This window comes from Nycticebus coucang, chromosome X, assembly GCF_027406575.1.
Source record: "Nycticebus coucang isolate mNycCou1 chromosome X, mNycCou1.pri, whole genome shotgun sequence".
Lineage (NCBI taxonomy): Eukaryota > Metazoa > Chordata > Mammalia > Primates > Lorisidae > Nycticebus > Nycticebus coucang.
Window position 1 is genome coordinate 7,728,492 of NC_069804.1, and position 25,831 is coordinate 7,754,322.

Consider the following 25,831-nt stretch of genomic DNA (forward strand, 5'->3'; position numbering starts at 1 on the left):
TTATTGCTCCTTACAAAGTGTGGAGACAGAATTTTGGGACATGAGGAAAAGATTAATTAGGATTCTCTTCTACCTTGTGATGCACTCTGCCATCTATAAACAAAGCTGATTAGTATTAAGTGATGGGTATCTTACTAAAATTTGGAGTTGTATCTGTGGGAAGAGATTTGAATTACAGCTGACTGACAGTTGCTGAATTTGAAAGATCATATTATCCTAACACTTTTAATGTACTACTTTAAGTAAGATTCTTTTTCTCTTTGCTAAAGAGTCATTTCAGCTGCTAAATAAAATTTAATCTGCCATTGTATTTTATCTTTATTTACTTATTTTTTTTTGTGGAGACAGAGTTTCACTTTATTGCCCTTGGTAGAGTGCCGTGGCATCACACAGCTCACAGCAACCTCCAACTCCTGGGCGTAGGCGATTCTCTTGCCTCAGCCTCCCGAGCAGCTGGGACTACAGGTGCCCGCCACAACGCCCAGCTATTTTTTTGTTGTTGCAGTTTGGCTGGGGCCAGGTTTGAATCCACCACCCTTGGTATATGGGGCTGGCGCTCTACCCACTGAGCCACAGGCGCCACCCCGTCATTGTATTTTAAATAATAATAAATGCTTATAAACAAATATTATGGGACTGATAGCTTATTAAAATTTCCCATGGGTTTTTTTGTTTGTTTGCTTCAAAGTATTGATTTTGTCAGGGGTGCAAGCATGAAATATTTGTTATTAATCCTTGGAAACATTAAAAGGAAATCATTTGTGTATCTTTTTCTTCCCTATTTGACTAGTTCATACTTTTACGCGGACCTTGTAAAGTTTACACACATAATGAAACTTCATATTTTGTGGAAACTAATGGATACTAAATGACTTATTAGAAGAATAGACTAAGAAAATCGGTTTCTTGGTTGATCCTTTTAAGGTAAAATCAGCAATTTCCCCTGAATTATTTATTTCCCTATACATGTGTAGAGAATGCCCCAATAGCTCGCTATAGCCTTGAACTCGCGGGTCTGGCTAATTTTTCTTATGATTTGTAGAGACAGGGTCTTGCGATGTTGCTGATTCCCTTTTTATAGTTGGGGGTAGTAGTAGCACCTTTTTTGTGTGTAATAACCATTCCAAAAGGTCCTTGAGTTCCTATAACCCAGAGGAAATTATATCATAGAACTCTGTTTTGAAAATAGTAATGGTAGGATTACTCTCAGTTTTATCATCTGGGCCCAAGTTTAATGCCATCAGAGAGTTGCTGCTGAAGGCCCTGCTTTTCCTGATGTGTCTTTTTTTCCTGTATCTTCAGAGTTTTTGCTGATCTAATACGGTGGCCACTAGATACATGTCATCGTTTAAACATAATTATAATTATATAAAATTAAAAGTTCAGTTCGTCGCTTGGCATGAGGCTTATCTCAAGTACTCATGAGTCACGGTTGGCTAGCGACTACCTTATAAGGCAGTGGGGATAGAGGGCAGAAGGTTTTATCAGACAGAGGAGCTATGGTTGTTCAGATATTTGCCTAATGGGAATTCCAGAGAAAAGGGGGGAAGAACCTTAAATCTGAAGGGAGACATTTCATACCAAGTGACTAGAACAATGAATAAAAATTTAAGTACATCACCCAAGAATTAAAAATAAAATGAAGTACACCAAATAATGCTAGTGCGTCAAAGCTCATCATTATGCTGTACTGGACACTGGAGAGAAAGCCGATGTGGATGCCATGGCCTCAAGTTTTTTGTTTTTTGTTTTTTTTTTTCCAACTCATAGCCACTTTTAGTTTTCAAGTTCAAAAAGTAGTATTTTATTCACAAGGTGATTTCCTGGGATCTTATGGCAGCTATATTCTTTGTTACATCACATTTACAGGTATGTGCCTAGGTAGGCCATCCTCAAACCTAGTGAATCCATTTGGGGTTAGGACAGTCCTGGCCTGAAGTTTTAAATAAATCGCACGAAGGGCGTGGAGTCAGATGGTATCAAGTTTCTTAACATTGACACAGGAAGGCTGAAAAACAGACTGAATGTGGAATTTTTAGACTATAATCTCCCTCTCAGAATTTTCAAGTTGTTCTTCTACTAATTGATAATTAAGGGTAGAAGAACGATGTTTGTAAACCAAGAAAGGAGTTGTGGGATCCTGGGGACAGAAGGAGGCAGAAAGCGTTCTCAGGGGTTGCTGTGTTTTCTGGACGTGGGCTGTTTCGGGAGAAGGCCTGGTGGTGTATTTGGGGAAAGGGGCAGGTGCTGGGGGCGGAAGAACTTGGACGTGACAGGTTATCTGAGAGTTTTGATCTTGGGGAGACACTTCTTGGAAAGATTGTTGGAGAGGGACGGAAGAATGATCTCAGGGCAAGAAGCAAGCAAACACCGGGACAGCTAGTCACTCTGGGAACATGAACCTGGGTAAGAAAGTAATCTACTCATACGGCGGTGTCCGTTCCATTGTCAAAGTCCTATGTGGGAAATGCAGATGGAGCTAAGAAGTATTACACGAGACTGCTGGGGAAATGTGGGAGTTCAGCACAGGTTTGGCAGTGGGAATTTATAATAACCAGACATTTTCATCTATGTGGGAGAAGACCCATAAGCGATACCTAAAATCGATTCGTTGAGGAACTCTTAACAGCAAGCAGTTCAGAAATACGGAAGCCGCTGCCCAGGGAACACCACCAAGAACAAGATTTAGTTCCAAGATTTGAAAGTGGTTGGTCTCAGAAGTGGACTTGGGAATAAATACTGTTCAGAGGCTTCTAATGTAGTAAAAGAAGTCTTCTCTGTCACCTATATTTTACATTTTTAAACGACATATATGAATTGCTTTGCAAGGACCAAGAATAGTTTGGACAATGAACATATATAGGGTATATACCCTGTGTAAAATTGTAGAATTTTAGCATAGTGTGGTTGTCAACCTTCCTAATGCCGCAGCGCTTTACTTTAGTTCCTGTGGGTCGCTGACCCACAGGTTGAGAACTGCTGGTTTAGAACAAGGTCTCCCAACCTCGGCAGTTTGGGTCTAATAATTCTCTGTTAACAGGGCATCCCCTTTCCACATCAGCCCTGGCTTCCACCTCTAGATTCCAACGCTGTTTACTCCTGTTGCAGTCCAGAAAACTGAAAATGTCTACAGACTTTGCCCAGATCCCCCGGGGGTGGGGGTGGGGGTAGAATGACCTCTGTTTGAGAACCACCTATTTGAAGGATTTTTAAATCTGTAGAATAAATCTTCGTAGTATGTAAAAATGCTGTTTGATTTTGTTAATATAGGAAATATCAGCTTCAAGGTCATAGAACTTGAACCTTTAGCAAATGAAGTGGCTCAGAATTCTCTGGCACCAGAGCAATGGCGAGTTTCACAGGTACCATGTCAGCTAGCGAGCATCTGGCCCTGGGTCCTGCGTCATTCAGGCCTTGCTAAAAGGGAAAAGGAGGCAGGAGGAAGCTGCAGCTTCTCTGTCATGCTTAGTGGCTTCTGAAAACATTTTTTAGATTTTTCACGGTGTTGTCGCCATGGTACAAGTTGAATTTCCCTGCAGTTGAAATGTTAATCATTCTGGCAAAAACACTGCATTCTTTGGACGTGGTCCAGTGCTGCTGGCCACAGGACAGACAGATGGACACACATCCTTTCCACCCCCGGGATTCTTTTGCAAGTTCTTAGTTGAGTTCTTTGTATTTTCTCCTAAATTGACAACCAAAGTCAACAGGAAGATGGCTCCTCATAGTTTTTGATGTGGATAAAACCTCATAAATAATTTAAGCCTTCATTTCCCAGCTGAGGAAACTCTGGTCCAGAAAGGGTTTCTTGTAACTTATGAGGAGCAGAACGGGGCCTGTGACTGTCCCTGTTGCTGTTGTTGTGGGTGTTCTTTTGTCTTTCTCTTTCTCTCCCTTCTTCCCTCCCTCCCTCCCTCCCTCCTTCCGCTCTTCTCCCCTTCCTCTCCTCTCTCTCCTTCTCCTCATCCTATTTCTTCCTCTTCCCCCACTCTTTCTTCCCCCCCATTCCCTCCTCCTCATTCTCCTTTCCCTATCTGTCTGTCTGTCTGTCTATCTATCTACCTACCTACCTACCTACCTTGACACAGAGTCTTACTTTGTCACCCTTGGTAGAATGCTGTGGCGTCCTAGCTCACAGCAACCTCAAACTCTTGGGTTCCAGCAATCCTCCTGCCTCAGCGTCCCAAGCAGCTGGGACTACAGGTGCCCATGGGATGCTAGTTTTTCTATTTTTAGTAAAGACAGGATCTTTTTTTTTTTTTTTTTTTTTTGTAGAGACAGAGTCTCACTTTATGGCCCTCGGTAGAGTGCCGTGGCCTCACACAGCTCACAGCAACCTCCAACTCCTGGGCTTAAGCGATTCTCTTGCCTCAGCCTCCCGAGTAGCTGGGACTACAGGCACCCGCCACAACGCCCGGCTATTTTTTGGTTGCAGTTTGGCCGGGGCCGGGTTTGAACCCGCCACCCTCGGTATATGGGGCCGGCATCTTACCGACTGAGCCACAGGCGCCGCCCCAAAGACAGGATCTTAACTCTTGCTCAGACTGGTCTCGAACTCATGAGTTCCAGCAATCCACCTGCTACAGCGTCCCAGAGTGCTGGGATTACAGGCATGAGCCACCGTGCCTGTCTGTCCTTTTCCTTTTTAATATAATGTCTGTGCCTAATAGTTCTGGGGAAGGGTGATAGAATGGACGGGGATATGGCTCAGGCACTAGGCAGTTGGGAGGAGTTTGTCAGGATGAACTCCCTGTTGGAAGTCCTAACTGTCATCTGCCTAGGTGTGTGCCCTGCATAAGCTCAGAGAAGACATATACAAGAGGGGTGAGGCAGGGGGTATAGTCTTCATTCCCGCTACAGGACATGCGCACCTGCTGTGTCACAGCCTTGCCTTTCTTGCCCCATTCAAGGGCCCCTTCCTCAGAGAACTGTGCCAGGCCCCCATGGAAAGTAAACTGCACATTTCCTGGTCACTGTCTATCCCACTGCCCAGTGTGACTTCCATGATGTCTGTCATCTCAGGCTCTCCTTATACAATTGCCTGCTGGATTCCCTCCCTGCTCTTCCCTTGCAGAGTCCCACGGCACTTCCGTCTTCTACAAGGCACAGCAGGTGGTGGTCACTAGAAAATGTGCTGAGTTGCCCTGACTCTAGAAACACCTGTGTTTTCACTGAGGGTGTTTTAGGATGGTAGAGAAAATCGTGCCTGTCGTAAGAGTCAAGCAGATTTTTCAGTTGTTGAGATTCCCTGGCAATGTTGTCATTGTAATCGGCTGTAAGAAAATGGTACGTGTTGAGCAGCTTGGTGTGAACTGTCTCCCTGTGAGCTGTAAACAGAGGCTGATGCTTTGAATCTCCCTGTGAGGGTTTTCTGCCATCTACCTCGGTTATGAGCACAGCTTTGTAATATTAGTTCTAATCCAGATGCCGTTGTGGAGCAGTTGAGAATGTATTTTTGGTGTGTTGATTGACATTTTTGCCTTACATGGGGTATTTTTCATTAACAGGTAATTGAAGATAGACGAGAGACCTGAAAATAAACCCTCCAAGGAAGGGAGGATTTGCCTGCATTTGGCTCTGAGTAAGTGGAGTGGATTTCTTATTGCATAATTCATAAACTGTCAACTGCTCTCTTCATATTTTCTGTGCTTAAAAAATAAATAAGACCTCATTAGCTTTATGTACCGGAAACTGATTTCTCAAAGTGTCTTGGAATAGGTGGTTTTGCTAGCAAAGAAAAAAATACAAAGTGTCTTTATTAACGCTTCATAACAAACTTTGATATTTACCTTCTGAAAGGCAGATGTGAAATTTGGGAAAGAAGAATGGAGACTATTATAAAAGGTGTGTGCTTTTGAGTTGAAGCGTGGTTTCTAATCCTTTTTCTGATACACATTTCAGGTGCTTATGTTTTTTCTCAGAAGCCAGGTTCATAAAAAACAAAAAACCTTTGGCTCTTTTATCCATCACAGGCCTCTTTTTTCTTCTATGTCCCTCTTGGAGTGTGTTCGGAAAAGACAAGCAGACGTGACACTCACTACCAAATCCATTATAAAAACCTTGTTTTGGCACCTTCCCGAGGTAGCACGGTTTATGAAGTGGGCCCTGGGAGGCTCCTTCCTGCAGTCTGGAGTCTACGTGGTCTCTGGCTGAGAGAACGCAGACTTACCTCGCAGGGGCCTCTGAGGTTGACATCCGACTGTTATATCTCACCCATGTTACCGTGGGGCCCCATGCTCACTGAATCAAGGGCATCCCTTTCAGACCATTCTGTATGAAGATCTTCCAGTTCTGGGATGACCGTCCTTTGAGTCTATTACTTCTGAAACGTCATGAGTCTGCAGAGATTTTTGCGAACTATTTGCCTTTGGGGAGGGTGGCAGATAACGCCTTATAGGGCATGCCTAGGGCTGTACAGGTGCTTAGGCCGAGGTGTGGGTGGGTGGCTCCTGAATGGTGTGGACGTTCCCCGCTGTGGGGATTCCAAGGCAGGCTCTGTGAACAGCCTGTGGAGCAGCTGAGAAAGGTGACTGACCTCTTGGAAGGAGGACTTGGGTTGGTCCTGATGGTCGGCAGGATTTCAGTGTATACCCAACACACAACTCTGTGAGCAAAAATGAGCTAGGAATAAGGAAGAATTTTTACTTAAGGGACAAGTGAGTGAGGCAGCCCAATGGGAGGAATGGGGGTGATGGGTAGCTAAAAGGACATGATGAAAGGTCAAGGAGTTTGACCTTGGCCCTTCCTGCAAAGGGCATGAGGACAACTTTGCTTCAGGCCCTCGACTTCTGTCTACCTGTACACACCTGAGGGACACACCCCCTCGGGTGGTTGCAGGGCAGCATTGGGGTTTGGAAGAGCAACAGAGGTGATTCTTACAGCCCCACGGGTGAAGAAAAAATAGTAAACCATGACCAGATTCTTCTTTACCACTTACTTTGTACCAGGTGTTTTCATTTTCTGGAAACAGTTGTATCGAGACACAGTCCCAGATAGCAGACAACGTGCCCTTTCAACTATACAGAGTCAGTGGTTTCTATTTAGTTCTCGGAACTGAGCAGCCGTCACCACCACCGGCAATTCAGAACATTCATCACTTCCAGAAGAGACTCATAGCCTTCACCTTCACTGTCCCAGCCCCTGGGCAGCCACCCACCTGCTTTCTGCTCTGTGGATTTGCCCACCTGTGGGTGTCTCACATTGCACGGAGTCACTGCTGTGTGGCCTCTTCCACTCAGCACAGTATTTTCAGGGTTCGCCCGTGGGGCAGCTAGTGTGTGTCAGGGCTTGGTTCCTTTTTATGGCCAAAGTCTACTTCCTCTTGTGGGTGGACCACGCTTTCTTGACCCATTCACTGGTTGGATGCTGTTATTTTTGAAGCCTTCTCTTCTGACATAATGTTAGCCTCAGAAGTTGTGAAAATAGTATAGTGAGAGGGGCGGCGCCTGTGGCTCAAAGGAGTAGGGCGCCGGCCCCATATCCTAGAGGTGGTGGGTTCAAACCCAGCCCCGGCCAAACACTGCAAAAAAAGAAAAAAAAGAAGAGGAAGAAGAAAATAGTGCAGTGAGTTCCAGAGCGCCCCCTCCTGCCCTACCCCCACTTCCCGAAGGCCCCATCTTACAGGGCAGCGCTGTGTCATGAAGAGAGGGGACTGGCGCTGGAACAGCACTGCTGTCCTCATGTAGCCTGTCTGCACCACAAGCGCCCACGTACCTGGGTCCGTCTGGGCCACGCAGCGCACACGTACCCTGTCTGCACCACAAGCGCCCACGTACCTGGGTCCGTCTGGGCCACGCAGCGCACACGTACCCTGTCTGGGCCACGCAGCGCCCACGTACCTGGGTCCGTCTGGGCCACGCAGCGCACACGTACCCTGTCTGGGCCACGCAGCGCCCACGTACCTGGGTCTGTCTGGGCCACGAAGCGCACACGTACCCTGTCTGGGCCACGCAGCGCCCACATACCTGGGTCTGTCTGGGCCACGCAGCGCACACGTACCCTGTCTGGGCCACGCAGCGCCCACATACCTGGGTCTGTCTGGGCCACGCAGCGCACACGTACCCTGTCTGCACCACAAGCGCCCACGTACCTGGGTCCGTCTGGGCCACGCAGCGCACACGTACCCTGTCTGGGCCACGCAGCGCCCACATACCTGGGTCTGTCTGGGCCACGCAGCGCACACGTACCCTGTCTGGGCCACGCAGCGCCCACATACCTGGGTCTGTCTGGGCCACGCAGCGCACACGTACCCTGTCTGCACCACAAGCGCCCACGTACCTGGGTCCGTCTGGGCCACGCAGCGCACACGTACCCTGTCTGGGCCACGCAGCGCCCACGTACCTGGGTCCGTCTGGGCCACGCAGCGCACACGTACCCTGTCTGGGCCACGCAGCGCCCACGTACCTGGGTCTGTCTGGGCCACGCAGCGCACACGTACCCTGTCTGGGCCACGCAGCGCCCACATACCTGGGTCTGTCTGGGCCACGCAGCGCACACGTACCCTGTCTGGGCCACGCAGCGCCCACATACCTGGGTCTGTCTGGGCCACGCAGCGCACACGTACCCTGTCTGCACCACAAGCGCCCACGTACCTGGGTCCGTCTGGGCCACGCAGCGCACACGTACCCTGTCTGGGCCATGCAGCGCCCACATACCTGGGTCTGTCTGGGCCACGCAGCGCCCACGTACCTGTGTCTGTCTGGGCCACGCAGCGCACACGTACCCTGTCTGGGCCATGCAGCGCCCACATACCTGGGTCTGTCTGGGCCACGCAGCGCCCACATACCTGGGTCTGTCTGGGCCACGCAGCGCACATGTACCCTGTCTGGGCCACGCAGCGCCCACATACCTGGGTCTGTCTGGGCCACGCAGCGCACACGTACCTGTGTCTGTCTGGGCCACGCAGCGCACACGTACCCTGTCTGGGCCACGCAGCGCCCACATACCTGGGTCTGTCTGGGCCATGCAGCGCACACGTACCCTGTCTGGGCCACGCAGCGCCCACATACCTGGGTCTGTCTGGGCCACGCAGCGCACACGTACCCTGTCTGGGCCACGCAGCGCCCACATACCTGGGTCTGTCTGGGCCACGCAGCGCACACGTACCCTGTCTGCACCACAAGCGCCCACGTACCTGGGTCCGTCTGGGCCACGCAGCGCACACGTACCCTGTCTGGGCCACGCAGCGCCCACATACCTGGGTCTGTCTGGGCCACGCAGCGCACACGTACCCTGTCTGGGCCACGCAGCGCCCACATACCTGGGTCTGTCTGGGCCACGCAGCGCACACGTACCCTGTCTGGGCCACGCAGCGCCCACATACCTGGGTCTGTCTGGGCCACGCAGCGCACACGTACCCTGTCTGCACCACAAGCGCCCACGTACCTGGGTCCGTCTGGGCCACGCAGCGCACACGTACCCTGTCTGGGCCATGCAGCGCCCACATACCTGGGTCTGTCTGGGCCACGCAGCGCCCACGTACCTGTGTCTGTCTGGGCCACGCAGCGCACACGTACCCTGTCTGGGCCATGCAGCGCCCACATACCTGGGTCTGTCTGGGCCACGCAGCGCCCACATACCTGGGTCTGTCTGGGCCACGCAGCGCACATGTACCCTGTCTGGGCCACGCAGCGCCCACATACCTGGGTCTGTCTGGGCCACGCAGCGCACACGTACCCTGTCTGGGCCATGCAGCGCCCACATACCTGGGTCTGTCTGGGCCACGCAGCGCACACGTACCTGTGTCTGTCTGGGCCACGCAGCGCACACGTACCCTGTCTGGGCCACGCAGCGCCCACATACCTGGGTCTGTCTGGGCCACGCAGCGCACACGTACCCTGTCTGGGCCACGCAGCGCCCACATACCTGGGTCTGTCTGGGCCACGCAGCGCACACGTACCCTGTCTGGGCCACGCAGCGCCCACATACCTGGGTCTGTCTGGGCCACGCAGCGCACACGTACCCTGTCTGCACCACAAGCGCCCACGTACCTGGGTCCGTCTGGGCCACGCAGCGCACACGTACCCTGTCTGGGCCACGCAGCACCCACATACCTGGGTCTGTCTGGGCCACGCAGCGCACACGTACCCTGTCTTGGCCACGCAGCGCCCACATACCTGGGTCTGTCTGGGCCACGCAGCGCACACGTACCCTGTCTGGGCCACGCAGCGCCCACATACCTGGGTCTGTCTGGGCCACGCAGCGCACACGTACCCTGTCTGGGCCACGCAGCGCCCACATACCTGGGTCTGTCTGGGCCACGCAGCGCACACGTACCTGTGTCTGTCTGGGCCACGCAGCGCACACGTACCCTGTCTGGGCCACGCAGCGCCCACATACCTGGGTCTGTCTGGGCCACGCAGCGCACACGTACCCTGTCTGGGCCACGCAGCGCCCACATACCTGGGTCTGTCTGGGCCACGCAGCGCACACGTACCCTGTCTGGGCCATGCAGCGCCCACATACCTGGGTCTGTCTGGGCCACGCAGCGCACACGTACCTGTGTCTGTCTGGGCCATGCAGCACACACGTACCCTGTCTGGGCCACGCAGCACACACGTACCAGGGTCTGTCTGGGCCACGCGGCACACACGTACCAGGGTCTGTCTGGGCCACGCAGCACACACGTACCTGTGTCTGTCTGGGCCACGCAGCACACACGTACCTGGGTCTGTCTGGGCCACGCAGCACACACGTACCTGTGTCTGTCTGCGCCACAAGCGCCCACATACCTGGGTCTGTCTGGGCTACTCAGCACACACGTACCAGGGGCTATCTGGGCCACGCAGCACACACGTACCAGGGTCTGTCTGGGCCACGCAGCGCCCATGTACCTGGGTCTGTCTGGGCCACGCAGTGCATATGTACCTGGGTCTGTCTGGGCCACACAGCACACACATACCTGGGTCTGTCTGGGCCACGCAGTGCATATGTACCTGGGTCTGTCTGGGCCACGCAGCGCCCATGTACCTGGGTCTGTCTGGGCCACGCAGCGCACACGTACCAGGGTCTGTCTGGGCCACGCAGCACCCACATACCTGGGTCTGTCTGGGCCACGCAGCGCCCACGTACCTGGGTCTGTGTGGATGCACAGCTGCTCCTCAGCTTACCCTTCCCGCACTAAAAATATCAAAAGGCAAAAACACATATGCTACCCAACCTAGCAGAGATCAGGGCTTAGCCCAGCCTGCCTTAAGCATCACGTGCTCATGGCACTCGCCTTAGCCCACACAGGCATAGTCATCGATCAGAAAACCTATCTCATCAGCATAATAACGTGCTGACTCCCTCGTGAAATTCACTGCACACTGAACTGCAAGTGGAGCGCCGAGTGCTGGCCTGGGTCCTCCAGGGGAGGCTTCCTGGGGTTTCCTGTGTGGCTTTTGTAAAGCTGAAAAACGATGAGTCAAACCATCCTAAGTTGAGGACCATGTGTAGCAGTTGTCTGAAACAAGGTGGCATGTGTAGATTCGTGTAGACACCACCGTCATCCAGAGGCAGGACCGTCTGAAGTGGGGTGCTGTGTTTAGATTCACGTAGCTGCCACTGTCATCCAGAGGCAGGACTGTTGTGTAGTCAAGTGACCCCTTTCACTTCCTCCAGCTCCTGGCAGCCCTTGTGTTCTCCACCACTGTACTGTCATCATTTCAAGAATGTTATGTAAACAGATCCACACGCACAGCGTGGTGGCCTTTGAGACTGTCTTCGTGTGCTCAGCCAGATGCCCACGAGATCTGCCCCAGTGGTATGTTGCTAGCTGCTTCCTTTTCACTGCTTGGTGGTGTTCCTTGGGACAGAGGGGCCAAGTTTGTTTGGCCATCCTCTTGCCGACGGCCTCTGGGTTGTCTTCCTTTTGGGGTTTAATGGGGGGGCTGGTGGACAACAGCAGGCACTGCTGCGGTCTGGGCTTATTTCTCCCACAGCCTGTGCGGTGGGTGGGGTCTGGCAGGCTAGTCCCCCCCATAAGTTAGCGTCCCTGCCCCTCTGGGAGACTTCTGGCCGAGCAGACTGCAGCCTGAGGTTCCAGGGGCCTCTCCATGGGGTTGAAGAAGCAAAGGAGAACAGTGTGTAGAAGCACCAGGGTCGCTGTCCTTTAGAGCCCCTTCTGTGCTTGACAGGAGGCAGGCAAGTCACGTTAATAGCGCCTGTGCCCCCTCTGGGACATCGGGGACCTCTGAAGTCTGTCACTTTTCCTAGTGGTCCAGGTCAAAGGCCGGAACCTTGGGCAGGTAGAACCACATCTTGGTCCTTCCTGGAGGCCAGCTGAGTTTCCACACTGTGCCCTAGGCTGTCTGCAGGGGCCTGGCAGCCCACTGGGGTGGGATTACTGTCTCCTGGGCACTTTTCTTCTGTTGTCTCCTGGGACTCTGATTACGGACCCATCTGAGGTCTAAGTACCTGCACGTGTGGCCAGTTCTCACCAATTCCCTTTTATCCATAATCCCTAACAAGGCATAGATAATCCCAGTAGATCAGAGGGAGCCTCAGAGTTACTCACTGCAGCACATTAGAACTCAAAAGTCCTCATAAGGACACCTCTGGGTCTCCTACTCAATTGGTGAAGGTGGTGTGGGATGGCGTAGGGGTGGGCGTCCCACTGGCCTGTCTTACAAACCCCTAAGGAAGCAGCCCTCGTCTTTGTAAAGCTTTGGAGGCCGTGCACTGGAACCAGCAGAACGATGGGGGTTTGTGTCCCCAGCTGATAAGAAGTCCCTGACCACGTGCTGTTGGATAAAACCTCTCTGCTCCACTTTCTTCCCTTCTGTTTGTTCCGTTTCTTTCAGACACTACCACTTAGCGCGTTTTGAACGCTGTCCCTTGTTCTGGAAGCCTCCTTTCTCCAGAAAAGGCCGGCATTCCCTTCCTTTTCTCCTGAGCCCTCCAGACCAGAATAGGACGAGGCTTCGGCCCCAGCTAGTGGGTGTCGAACCTGGGAATTTCTTCCCAATTGGAATTTGAATCAAATGGATATTAATTAAAATAGGAAATTCTTGAAATGGGCTCAAGCTTCTGTTTATAGGATGGCCTGGAAGAGGTCTGGATGTACAGAATCCTGCCGTTTCTGACACGTTCCTTTACTCCTGGCTCTCATCCCCAATCGGGGGAGGTTGCTTTCCTTTTCGTTTTCTTTGTAAACAGAGACGGTTCCCAAGTTTGTCTTTCTCAGTTGAGGACGGTGGTTTTCTTCTGGGTGGTAGCCCCCCCAGGACATTTGGTCATGTCTGGAGACATTTTACCTTTGGGGGGGAGGGGGTTGTGTGTGAGCCCCTGGCATGAAGTGGGCAGAGGCCAAGGGGCATTGCTCACCCCACCCTCGCCCCTGGGCGCTCTGTCCAGATATTAGCCATGTCAAGGTTGGCTGGTGTGGGATGAAGCTAAGAGCTTTGTGGTGACAAAATACTGCCTTCTGTTCTCTTACAAGGGTAGTTTAGTGAATGTCGTTGGGTAAGAGGCATGTGCTGAGGATTTATACACATTTAGGTCTCCTGAAAATGACTCTTGGTGTACGTCTGGAAAACAGTAAGGCTACTACATTAGCCTGCTCAGCATGCCTTCACAAAATAGCGCCGTGGTCTGGGTGGCTTAAACAATAGAAATTCATTTCCTCACAATTCTGGAGACAGGGAGCCCAAGATCAAGGTGCCAGAAAATTTGGTTTCAGATGAGGCCTTACAAATTGGGGGAAGGGGTGCAATCAAGTCCATAACAGATACAGACCCAACTTTTGCACCGAAATTGTGTTTTTTTTTTATATTAAGAAATACAGTTTGGGCAATGGATCATCTATCGTAGAAATCAATTTACTTTACCTTCATTTCATTTATACTCTGTTAAAAAGGGAAACTGCACAATTTGACCCTTTTCCTAGTCAGTAGATCTGAATCTAATTATTTGGAAGAATTGTAGAATTCTCCGAAGTGACCACCCTATGACATCCCTATGCACAGTTAGTAACTTTTTAATGGAACCTCCAATGTGAGAATGGTTCCCCAAGAAATGACTGTCACTGAAACAACTTGGCCTTAAGTCATGTATAAAAAGAACTATTATTTTTTTTTTATTGGGATAAAATGTACATAAAATTTACATACTTCACTCGTAGGGCCCCGTGTTGCTGTGTGCGTTCTGGGGTTGGGCAGCTGTCCCCACAACCGTTTTTGTCTTCCCAAATGGAAACTCTGTGCCCAGTAAACTCCAACTCCCCGTTCCCCTCCCTCTTTGGCCCTAGGCACTCCCCATTCTGCTTTCTGTCTCTGTGAATCTGACTATACTGTAGATCACTCCCTCATTAGTTCTGGCTTATGACTATTCTTTAGATGTAGAAAGCGATTCCAGCTGGTGCACAGTGAAATGATTTCGTACACACCCAGCTTTCCTTGTAGACGTCCTCATGTGCCCTGTCCACAATTCTCTGCTGAGATCAGCTTACATGCTCATCCCACCTGCCTTTCTGATCCCTTCAGCTTCCAAAGGAAAGAGTAGAAGAAATATTAACAGCCGTCAGGGAAGTGTCCCAGTAACAGGCCACCCCACTTCCCACTGAGATCTCTTGCGGAGAGGTCACTTTCCAGCCATGACCTTCTGTAACAGAGACACGTGACAGTTCCCCGCCAGCCTTAGTCTGTCCCTGAACTGGTTTTCCTCCTTCCACTCCCTCTAACTTTACTTTCCTGCAAAAGCATAAACTTTTCGCTCCATGTGTATAAACTTTGGAGGGGCTTTGCAATCAGCATGATGAAGTTGGTCTTTATGTGAAAGGATTCTTGATGAGGATTCTGAAATGTGGTGTCTGTGACTTAAACGTCGTCTACAAAAACTCTCGGGTCTATATTTGGTTCTGAGTTTCTTCCAGCATGTTATCATCGTATTTTATCCCAAAGCAACTGCTGCTTCCTTACCAACGGGGCTCTTTCAGCTCAGATGAGTTTATAACTTTATTTGGATGGAATGATCAAAATGGAGTTGGCTGACGTCTGGTGCACAGTAGAACAGCAGAAGTGATATTGATTCATCTGTTCATTTGCTCAGCAGATAATAATGCCTTCTGGATGCAGGTGCTGCAGGGATAGCAGGATATTAGTTTGCTAGCGCTGCCATAGCAAAGATGTGATTTGATTTGGGGCTGGGAACGGAAAATGTGTAGGAGGCGGGCGTGGAGCTGGAAGTGAGCCGTGAATTATTAGAAGCCGATTACAGAGTCCCCATCACCTGTAGCTGTCTATACACACTGTGGCACAGTATTCTCCTGGCATTTCTAAGCCCTTTTAAAATACACATCTGCCCCGTTATGTCAAACTAACTAAATGCTATCATTACTTTTCATGTAAATTTAAAGAAAAATCTTCGTTTGTAAGGCAAATCCTCCCACCAGGGGGATTTTCTGTCTGTGCACTGGGGTGCATTTAATCTTTACATTCCTGATTTAGCATGATTCAAATTGTAATGTAAATTAATGGCATTACTGGGTGCTTTCGTGTTTTTACTAAAAAACCTTCCTAGTGTCACACTGTGTTTGACAGTGAAGAAGGACAGGTTATTTAGTGATCTTTAATATTTTTGATAACCACCTTAAAGACATTTTTCCCCCACATGACCATATACTGTTTGGTTTATGAAATCTATATTTCTCAAAAACACCAAACTTTAGCTGCAAATATCACCTTTTCACCTGGGTCCTTTTCACAGGGTTTATTTACACGAAATACTGCCATTTTGCAGTCTGTAGCTATTTGTCTTTGTCAGTGAATGTAGGTAGAATGTTAATTTTGTATGAAATTCAGATAAGCAGCGACTGGACAGCTTTATGGCTCCTGAAATCTCTGAACCCTGCAGCTGTGGCGAGTTGGTGAACTGTGAATGAAGATGTTCTGGATGGTGGCAGGCAGGGGTTGGCCTGACCGAATCTGCCATGAAGTACCTCACTGTGTCTGGGATGTGTTTCTGGCCATGTGTCCTCTCTGGTTTGGTCCTGATGCCGGGGGACAACAGAGTCGAGCTGCACTTCCTTTGAGAACGTCTTCATAGGGACAGCCCAGCTGTCCACGCCTGGTGCACTCTGCCTCCCAAGGACACCTTGGCGGTCCCAGGGGCTAAAGCAGGTTCTAGGCTCCGTTTAATTTCTGGAGACTGAGAATGGCCCCAGCCCCCATGTCTGCCAGGTGGGGGGCAGGAGAGGCAAGGGGAGAGGGGATTCCCGCCCTGCCAGGCGTCTGATGAAACGCAGCCCACCACATTCAATACCATCATCATGACTTAGGAAAAGGGATGTGGCATGTGCACTGGGAAGTAGGCTGTATTGGGCCATGCAGGGATTTTGAAAATAGTGGCTAAATGGATTCATTTAGAATCCCCAAGAAATGCCCAGATTCTCTGGCAAGTTTGACCGGGAAGAACTCACGCACATTTGACTGGCAGCTCGGGTACATGGTCTGCCTCCAGAACCTCTGCTGGAAGGCACTTTATGCCCCCTCCCCCGTGTGCCCCTTTGTCACCTGCAAGAAAGAAGTGTTCCATGTAGAATGTGAAGACGCACCTTCAAAATGGTACCAGACATTGCCCACGCTGACCGAGCTCCGGTTGGCACTGGCACATGGGCGGCCACCACCGCACTCCCACACTCCCACTGCTTCTTTTCTCCAGGGTGGAACTGTCCTGTGCTTGGCCACGTCCAGGATCTCGAAGAAGTCACTGAGCAATTTCTTAAACAGCTTCATTGATACGTAATTCACACCCCGTCTTGTTCCCCTCTGAACTGACACAGTTCATCGGTTTCTGGTGTTTTCTCAAGAGTTGTGCCCTGTCTCCACAGTCCAAGTTTAGAATATTTTTTGTACCAACAAAGAAGCCCTGTGCCCGCTGTCACCCCTAGTCTTCCCTCCTGGTGTCAGCCCTGTGCAGCCCCCAGTTGACGTTGTGTTTCTGTAGACGCGCTGGTTCTGGACACTCGGTATAAATGCTCCATGCGAGGCAGACCCACTTCCTCTGTCTGAGCACCACGTTTTCAGGGCTCAACTATGTCGTTCTCTGAGTGACTGGTTCTTCCTTCTCACGTCCACACACCACCATTCCATCATGAGACAGACCAAGTCTGGTCTCTGCAGTCATCACTCGGTAACACGGAATCGTTTCAACTGCTCCACTTTCCGAATAATGCTGCTGTGAACATGTATGAGCCCATGTTGTTGTGTGGATGCAAAGTCATCTCTGAGAAACACGTGATGGGATGGACTAACTTCCATCAGACAGATGTTTTGTGGGGTTAAAAACACATTATCTGTGTACCGTATTTAGTTGGGTGAGGAGTGATGAAGTGTAATTTTATTTACATAAAAACTATAGCATTATGCAGAAACTCCTAAGCTGTCATTCTTTTAGAAGATCAATATTTATGAGTTTGCTGCTTTTATTTTATTTTCCAGGGGGGCTCCAATCAGAGAAAATGTCTATTGTTAATGTGGACATAATTTATCTTTAAATAGAGAGGAGGAAGCAGATAATCTTTCAAAAGATTAATATGAGTAAAATTAATACTCATCAGTCAAGACAATCCAAACAACTGTGGACTATCAAAATAATTTAGGAAGGCTTTTAAAGCAAAAATGTACATTTTTTTTCAGTTAAGGATTTTGAGTAAATTAGTTTTAAGTGTGTTTTCATGTTTTCTTTTTTCCTTTCCTTCTAAAAAGTAGCATGTCGGAGGAATTCATGTCAAGAAGGTCATGGGGTGGGTTCAGAAAGTGATTAGCTGTTTAGAGTCTAGAGGTGTTGAATCGTTCTTTTTTTTCTCTACCACACATTGGAAGAAGAGTTGTCTTGGGCTATACAGTTAATACACAAACACTAGCAAAAGCTGATTAGCAGGGTGGTGCCTGTGGCTCAAAGAAGTAGGACACTGGCCCCATATACCAGAGGTGGCAGGTTCAAACCCAGCCCCGGCCAAAAACTGCAAAAAAAAAAAAAAAAAAAAAAAAAGCTGATTAGCAAAAAGAAAAAGTCCCTGCATATTTTTCATGGTATCTGACACCACAGACAAACAGAAAATGTCCTCACAAAATCAGTTAGAAGACTGGGATGGCAAGGCCATAGGAAGCTCTGCAGATAGATCTAGGTTTTAGGCTGTGTCTGCAGGTGTCTCTGGACAGATGCTAGGACTGTTGTAGTGGTGGTGCAACATCTGCGGACAGGTTTACAGACAGATCTGGTCAACTGTAGAACACAAAACCGGGCCCATTCCCATCAGAATAGGTTGACTTGTATGATGAGATGATCACTGAGATGGCTCCAGATAGCTCACGTGGATGGATAATTAGAGTCTGCGTGTGCAATCTTGCTTGTCCTCAAATCCATAATTTTAGCCTAATCTTGATATTTTCCAGGTTGATACTTTTTTGTTAATTGCATGTAAATTTGGGGGTAAATGCCTTTTCTCTTGACTTCCTGCTTTTAAGAAAACTTAATAGTTTTAAAAATGATAAGCTTTTCTAAGATTGAGTGGTCAGTTTGTAAAAAATCCAATTCTTTCAATCTTTGAAAAGTATTCCCTTAAGGGGAAAAAAAAAAGAAGTTATCCTTATTTTCTCAAGCCTAGAATGTCAGAGATGGCTGGGATCTATTTAAATTTTCCCACCAGTTAGCCTTTCTTGGAGGTCTTAGACAAGTGTTGGTGATGTTGGGACAGTCTGGAATGTCTTGGGTGACCTGGAGTGGCACTCCCAGGGGAGTGCCTAGTGGAGACGGAGCTGTTCACGTCCGTGTGGCCCAGTGGCCCAGTGACGCAGTGGGCCCAGTGCACAGCATAGGCGATAAAACAAGCGTCCCCCGTGCACCTGCTCAAGAGCCACACAGCTCTTGAGCACTTGACATGTGACCAGTGTGACCAAGGAACTGAACTGTGAATTTGATTTTTTAATTTTATTTTATTTTAAGAAGTGCACAGAGCAGATATGAGGTCTGGCAATGAAGTTCATGAACTCACCCTAGAAAAAGTGCTACATACATCTTATGGCTGAATGTCACTACGGTCACTTTTGCAGTGCACTCCTTGGGAAGCTGTGCACCAAGGCCAGCCCCTAGTCCACCCTTCAAAGCACTTTTGTAACTCTTTTTCTGAACGACCACAGAGCTGTCATTGTACACTACAGAAAAACATGCAACAATAGTAAATAATAATGAATACCACTCAGCAAGAGACAGCCACACAAACACAGCTGAGGCACACATATACCAAGGTTATGAAGCCTCACTGACTTGTTTGTACAGTGCTGCTAATGTAAGTACACAGAGGCAAGTCCGCAGACGTAGCTGTCAGACCTCGTCGATGACAGCTCTGATGGCTAAACCAGAGTTCCAAAATTACTTTCAAATGGGGACTAGGTGGTGACATTGGTGCACAATTTCCCAAAGGGAGTACCTCGAAGGTGACCGTAGTGATATTCAGCAGTGAGAGGAATGTGGCACTTTTTCTAGGATGAGTTTGCAGACCTAATGGCCACACCTCGTAACTACAAGAATAGGAAATTCCGGGCGGTACCTGTGGCTCAGTGAGTAGGGCGCCGACCCCATATGCCGAGGATGGCGGGTTCAAACCCAGCCCCGGCCAAACTGCAACAAAAAAATAGCCGGGCGTTGTGGCGGGCGCCTGTAGTCCCAGCTGCTCGGGAGGCTGAGGCAAGAGAATCGCGTAAGCCCAAGAGTTAAGAGGTTGCTGTGAGCCGTGTGACGCCACGGCACTCTACCCGAGGGCGGTACAGTGAGACTCTGTCTCTACAAAAAAAAAAAAAAAAGAATAGGAAATTCCTGTTGGTTATAAAATTGGTAACACAGCAGTGGTCTTTCGTGCCTTGGTCCAATAGCTTTATTGTGAAAGGAGAGAAACTAAAAAGCCCACTTTGCACCTGCAGTGTGCTCTCAGATGGACTTCAGGTGAACCCGACCCTCGACCATCTGAGCCACTTTCCACCAGTATCTGTGGGAGGTGACGAGGGATGGTGGGTGGCTAAGCTGCAAGGGATATATCCTCGCTGCATTGTGGTTTATCTAGCCCTCCGTGTCGATGGGGCTCTGTTGATGGCGCCGAGAAGAGCTGGATGTGGCAATTAAACAGGTGTTTCCCTGTGCACTGCCCAAATGGGTCACCTGTAGCAGGATGCAGGGGCGGCTTTGGCAGGGAGAAAGGACGCTCCTGGAAGAATGGAATTGAATTGGCTGTTTTCTTTTCAAGATACTGCAAATTATTGCAGCATTTACCATCCTAAGGGAGTCTAGACGGCTTGCCAAACAGGTAATATTGGTAATAATAATAATAAGGAAATCATGACCTCTCTAATAAATAGAAATCATTTTTATCTTATTTGCAGAAACCATAGAATTAAGTAGGACAGATGTGTCAGCGACGTAAGACACTTGTTCAAGAAGTTAAATTGAAATCATTCACAAAAAATAAGCTCTCTGGCAAGCCCAAAGCCCCACCGGGATTTGAATCTTGTTTAATTTAAAATTTCTTGAAGCAAAGACCGAGTAGGCATTACGTTGCTAATGGTTGCAGGCAATTTTATTGTTATTTTTCTCCCTACATATATGTGAATGTGTGGATTACCCTGTGGGCCAGAGATGGAAAGTGAAGCCACAGAAACAGGGAGGGAGGTGTGGGATAAATTCCTTTTCAGCAGAGAATTAAAGCCTCTAGTTAGAACAGTCTTGCTTCTCAGCAGCATGATGCAAGAAGCCATAACAGAGTGAAATGTGCTATGTCTATGTCTCCAACACTGTGTCGGGGGACCCCCTCCAAGGTGCCATCACAGGCACTGGTCTTGTATCTGACGTGACACAATCTTTCTGCCACTCCACCTGGGACTAACACGTGCACGGTTTCTGAGATCTCGTTTTTTACCACTTTTAGGGACTTATCTACCCATTTTTTGCACAAAAAATGCAGAGGGATTCTGCACGTCCCTCTACGTACTAGTACAGATAGAGTTGGAAATTGGAACCAAAATAATCAGATTGGCCCTTACGTGAGCAGGTAATTAAAAGCCTGTCCTGTTTCCTTCCAGAGGGCAGAGTGGGGGATCAGTGATCAGGAAGCAAATTGCTGACACATGGGTGTTGTTTCCCTGCGCACAGCACAGGGTGCCCTCTGCATTTGGGGAGTCCAGCTTTACCGAGACTGTCGTGAGGACCCCCATGTGTGTGCTCTAAGGAAAGTTCTTTGTTTTCCCCAGGCCCCGTGGGAGACAGCACTACCTGTTTTGTGGCTTGGTGGGGTGAATGAATGCTATTTTACAACTCTGTGCTCCCTCAACACACCAGCCTTTTAATTTCAGCACACAGCAAGAGCTGTTTCTGTCTCATGCTAGGTTTGTTCACGGGGTGTTCTTCAACCACTGTGGCTGAGAGCAAGTGGGCGAGAGGAAGGGAGAAATGGAGGAAAAAGGGGATCACTAAGTGGGTTCTTCTTCCTGGTTTCCACAGGAGGTGAATTCTGGTTTCCCACAACCACTGTCATTACCTGTTATGGATGGGAATGACGTATCAGGAAACCAACGTCTGTAGAAAAGCGGTGGCACAATCCATCCAGTGTCCCTAGAAATGGCACACAGTTAATTTAAAGTTTCACAGACCCCTTTCCCACGAGGCCCAACACTGTAATTATCCCTGAATGATTTTATGTGGCCTTTCCGGAGGGCCATCCAAGTGTGTCTGATTAAACGTGGATGCGTGCATAGCCACACATTCTTCTCCTGGGGTCTCTGTGCTTGATTCTTTTCCCACTTTTTGCCCACCAGTTTGGATGAAAAGAAGGAAGCGTTTGCATTTTGCCCTAGAACATTCCAGAGTTTGGGCATGGCTCTCTCCTGAGGAGCTTTCCAGGGCACTGTTGCTCACTGATGGGATCATGCTCCCTACCCCCTGACATTGGCAACGTCTGGAGACATTTGGGGTTATCAGAGCAGGGCGTAGGGGGTGCCCCAGCACGTAGTGGGTGGAGCCAAGGGATGCCGCTTTAGACCTACTGTATGCAGGACATCCTTCTGTGATCAGCCCTCATGTCAACATGCCGACATAGGGCGGCACCTGTGGCTCAAGGAGTAGGGCGCCGGTCCCATATGCCGGAGGTGGCGGGTTCAAACCTAGCCCCGGCCAAAATAAAAAAAATAAATAAATAAAATAAAATGAGATTCTGTTTGCGGCGCCTGTGGCTCAAGGAGTAGGGCGCCGCTCCCATATGCTGGAGGTGGCGGGTTCAAACCCAGCCCCAGCCAAAAGAAAAAAGACAAAAAACAAAAACACGCCAACATAAGCAGCCCTGTTCTAAGGTAGTTTTCACGAACTTAGTGCAATTAGGTTTATCTGTCAAAAATTACAAAGAAGCAAGAGCCTGTACACCAGGTGGGGAGGCATCTGGGTTCTGAAAGGACAATGGAAGCGTGAGGGTCAGATCAGAGGATACCTCTCTTGTGGAAGAGCTGAGGACCCCTTGAGTGCTGGTGGAGCCCGGCTGCCCAGGTGGCTGAGCCCCGACTGTGTCTTGTGTTTCTCATTTGGATTCTGCCAAGGTTTGTCCCGAAAGATGCTGACTCAGGGCCGCTGCCCCTCTTATTTCACTTCTGTCCAGGTCAATTTAGGTGAAGCTGGAGGAGAATGTTCCCCGAGGAGTCGTTGCGAGAATCACATGCTGCCTTTGCTAAATAAATGTATGGGGATAGTTTGCCACCTTCACAGGGAGGAGAGTGACTGTCTTGCAGAAAATGGTGTACAGTTCTGTGCTATAAGGGTCTCCAGCCAGGACGGTCACACCCTCAGTGCCTCAAGACTGCAAGTCCGGGTTTAAAAAGTGTGAACCCCCAGATGACGGTTCTGGCTGTGGACCCGCACACGTCACGTTAACAAGCTCTTTATCAGTGGAGCGCTCTGTTCGAGCCATTGCTGTGCTGCCCTGCTCTGGAATTCCCAGGTGGGGACCTTAGGACATGGGACTCATTTAAACACTTTGACTCTGTCACTTACAGTTCTATCCACATGCTAGCAGTGTAGTTCATTTAAGAAAGAATCCTCTGATGTGTCTAGGAGAGGCGGAGCATGATGGTGGATGGGATGGATGTGTAGCCCACCTCTCCCATGTCATCAAAACAAGGGGTAACGGGGGACGACAGCTGATTGGAACCAGATCTCAATGGAAGCCCCAGTCCGGAGGGAGAGATAACAACCAGAAAGAACCCACCAAAGCTGCAGGAAGGGAGCCGAGCTGAGAGATGAGATAGATAATTGCTCGTCTTCCCTGCTGAGGCAAGCTTCGACTCCAAAGTAACTATTTTCAGAGGCAGAGACACGATGGCTGACTGAAGCCAACTTTCCACAGAGGCTCTCGTCCAGAAAGAGAGTTAAAGGACAGAAATTTAGCAAGTAACCTGGTGGATTAGAGCTGTACCAAGAGAGAAGGTTGAAGAATACACATCAACCCTACTGAGACAAGCTGCGATCCCAAGGATACAAACAAAAGGTACAAAATCCATCACCAAGCGGAAGGGAGTCCCCTCCCCCATGAGAACAGCTCGGAATGCCCCACAGACAAACAAGCAGAGTTCAAAGGTCCTCCCACTACACTCCACGGGAGAGACCCTCTAAAAACTGGATCTACCTCCCCTACTAGGATGGCATGGTGTTCTCCTGCCAGGCATAAAACTGTATGTATTCTCTACTTGCAATTCTGAGCTCCCAGCACTCGCCTCCACTCTCACTCTGAGGTCTGGAGGCCTGTCCCCAAGGAGTCCAGATTCTTGGGTGATTTCTCGAGGGGTGTGAACAGGGCCTGGATTGCAGCTGGTCGGTGCTGATTCTGCGGCACGGGAGTGAGGAGAGGACTGTTGGCTGAGATGGAATCACTCACTGCCGGAGTGGCAGTGCCCCAAGGCGCAGAGCAGCAACCATTTTTGGCAACAATAGGGCTCACCCCCATACATTCCGAAGCCACATCCCCCCGTGTCTCCCTGGGCACCAGAGGAGGCCGGGCATCTTCTCAGGTGGCAACCACTGCAGAACAGATCTGGGACTGATACACAGGCCCTGTGAGTAAAGGGTTTGCCTGAGGCGGTACTGGCCTTGGTGGAGCGCGGGAATTAGAAAATGCACACACAGAGCCGGGAAATTCCCGGGGCGGGGCTGAACAAGGGGACCACTTTACTGAGCCTAAGATGCACCTGGCCCTCAGGGGATCGTCAGCCTATAGACAAAGGAAGTCAGGAGGCTAGAACTGACACCTACCGTGCTGCAAATACAAACCTGCAGGAGCAAAGACAGGGCCTGAGGCACAGGTTCTGGTAACTCAAAAGAGCTTCTCTTCTGCAGGGGAATTTAGCAGGGACAGAAACCAATTCCTGCAAAGTTGTTCTGTTCTATCAGTAACATCAATGAGGGGCGGGGCTAGAACTAAGTGAACACCCGCAGCCTTCATCAAGCACCTGAGGTTGTCAGGCCTCACCTATCCCTGCTGGACAGAGGCAGAGCGCAGCGGCCTGGCTGAACAGAAGTAGATTTCCTTGTGATTCAGGTAGGTGCAAACCCCTGGAGTATCTGTTCACAGGCAACTGGGTCACAGCCCTGCGGGCTATCAGTGACTGGGTGTGACAGAGGTGCAAGGTGGGGAAGGAGGCATCAACCTTCCCAGACTAATCTATTTGCTGGGTCGGTCCTCCTGACTTCACGGACCACCGTAACAAGTCATATTTGAGTTGTCACCACACCCCTGCGATCCAGTTGCCAGAGACATTTAAACTCTCCCACCTGAGACAGGTGCTGACTGAGACAATTGATGTGGAGCTTTTGAACTGAGTCAATCGCCTGAAGACTATTCAAGTGGTGCCCTGGGTATGTGGTTATAGGAAGGTTTGATTTTCCTTTTCTAATTGCTGCCTGTGGGGGGCAGGATGACGTAATTGCTGGTATTTCTCCACAGCTGAGACTTCAACCCAGAGTAACTGTTTCACTAGGTTTGGACAGAGACCACCTGAAAATAAGACAGCACCACATAGCCCCACCACACCAAACAGGACCCCAGTTGCTCAGGCCGTAGCACTGTATGGGTCCTCAACAAAGCTCCAAAGGAAAAGTCAAATGGTGTAAAATAATCATGGGGCAGAATCAGCGGAAAAACTCTGGTAACATGAATAACCAGAATAGATCAACCCCCACCCCCACCCCCAGGAAAGATATGGCAGATGTAACTGAAGATCCCATTCATAAACAGCTGGCTGAGATGTCAGAAATTGATCTCAGAATTTGGATTGCAAACAAGACTAATAGACTGGAGGAAAATTTGGAATTAGAAATTCAAGGAGCAATTCAAAAGTCGGAATTAGAAATTCGAGGAGAAATTCAAAAGTTGTCTCAAGAATTTAACAAATTTATAGACAAAACCACAAAAAATATTTTGATACACTGAAGCAAGAATTTGCAGCCCTCAGAGATCTGAAAAATACAGTGGAATCCCTCAGTAACAGAGTGGAGCAAGCAGAAGAAAGGATTTCTGACATTGAAGACAAAGCTTTTGAATGCTCCCAAGCTCTCAAAGAGGAAGAGAAATGGAGAGCAAAAGTGGATCATTCTCTCAGAGAGCTCTGGGGTAATTTGAAGAAGGCTAATATCCGCCTCATTGGAATCCCTGAAAGTGATGAAGTGACCTCGCAAGGCACAGAGGCCTTTCTCCATGAAATTATGAAAGAGAATTTTCCAGACATGCCAAGAAATTCTGAAATTCAAATAGCAGACAGTTTCAGAACCCCAGCACAACTCAATCTGAATAAGACATCCCCCAGGCATATCATAATTAACTTCACTA

General features: G+C 49.3%; 1 protein-coding gene across 5 annotated transcripts in view; it reads left to right on the forward strand.

The window, feature by feature from the left end:
- Positions 1-25,831, forward strand: part of TBL1X (transducin beta like 1 X-linked) — a 220,304-nt gene that overhangs the window by 80,624 nt on the left and 113,849 nt on the right. For all 5 annotated transcript variants that reach the window (XM_053581002.1, XM_053581006.1, XM_053581001.1 and 2 more), the window contains exon 2: positions 5,508-5,581. The gene's annotated coding sequence lies outside the window, so the exon portion shown is untranslated. The remainder of the gene's footprint in view (positions 1-5,507; positions 5,582-25,831) is intronic.